Consider the following 1523-nt stretch of genomic DNA (forward strand, 5'->3'; position numbering starts at 1 on the left):
AAAGGTTTGCATCTCTAAATCACAACCTTAAAACCTGCAACAGCTTTTTTTATTTCTATTTATTTTGACACTAAAAACAATATAAAGAAATATCACTCAATGGGATCAACACACGCTAAAGAACGTTAAAAGGAAATATGTCTTTTTGTAATTTGGATGAACTGATCCTTTAATATTTTCTTCAACAATATTTCAGAAAATTTGCTTTTAACGAAAGCAACAAATCACAGTCAAAGTCTCTAATGTTTAATTCTTTTTTTTCAATGAACAAACTATTAGTCATTTAATTGTTTTACTTATTTTCAAAGTGAAAATCAAAATACAAACACTGAATAATTCTTCTTCTAAACTCAATAACTTCAGAACATCACCTTTGGTCTCTGGGAGTTTTTCTCATTTAAATTCACTATATTTTGACATTTTATTGGCAAAACAGTTAAATTGATTAATCAATAATGAAAATAATCTTTAGTTGCTGCCCTGCATTCATCCGTCCTGTCTGTCCTCTCCTCATTTATATCACTGTGATCATAATTAACACGGTGTCAGACAGTAATTGAAACCCACCGAGAGAACCGTCTGTAATTACACGGAGAGAGAAGAAGCCGCCGCTGCGACCGACCGCGTGAAAAACAAAACACCACCAATGTGTTCAGGAGCAAACGCTTCATCACTCATCTGTCAGACGCACGCTGTCGCCGCCATCTAGTGGCCACGTGGCGTAAGTGCAGCTTTTCTGCAGGTGTCTGTGGGTTCAAGCCTTTTCAGTGCAGCTCATGAACAGAAACTTTTTAGTTTTATTTTATGGGATTATTTCAGATCCTCTGTCACACTAATGTGTATATTTTGTGTGTGTGTGTGTGCAGTTGCAGCGGACTCCTCCGAGAATGAGGAGCGTGTGTTTCGGCAGCGGATGCGTCCCAGGAAGCGTCAGGGCGCCGTCCGCCGCAGGGTCCACCAGGTCAACGGACATAAGTTCATGGCCACCTACCTGAGACAGCCCACGTACTGCTCCCACTGCAGGGACTTCATCTGGTGAGGACCCGCAGTCCCTGTAGCTACAAACAAGTTGCCTCGTTGTGTCAAATGATTTTCATATTTCAATAGGCATAAAAATAGGAAAAGAATTTATAAATGAACGATGAATCCATCAATAAATACTTCAGATTTAAAAATGGATTTACAAAAACAGCATTAAACTCTCATTGAAGAAACTGTTTAGAAATACATTTATTAATTCATGAATAAATCTTAGAATTTGAAAAACTATTTAAATTTCCATTTCCTTTTTCCAGCTGCTTTTTCTTTTTTCCTATTGGCTAATCGATTTGCTTATTCATGAATTAATTAATGTTTTTCTAAATGGTTTATTCAATGAGAGTTTTATGCTGTTTTTGTGAATCCATTTTTAAATCTGAAGTATTTATTGATGGATTCATCATTTATAAATTCTTTTTGCAGTTCCTATTTTAAATGATCTCAAATTAAGGAAATGCAACATTACTTTTCCTGTTCCCCCCCCC

The sequence above is a fragment of the Seriola lalandi genome, unplaced genomic scaffold (assembly GCF_002814215.2).
Source record: "Seriola lalandi dorsalis isolate HSWRI2012SDOR001 ecotype SW California unplaced genomic scaffold, Sedor1 jcf7180002054741, whole genome shotgun sequence".
NCBI classification, from domain to species: domain Eukaryota; kingdom Metazoa; phylum Chordata; class Actinopteri; order Carangiformes; family Carangidae; genus Seriola; species Seriola lalandi.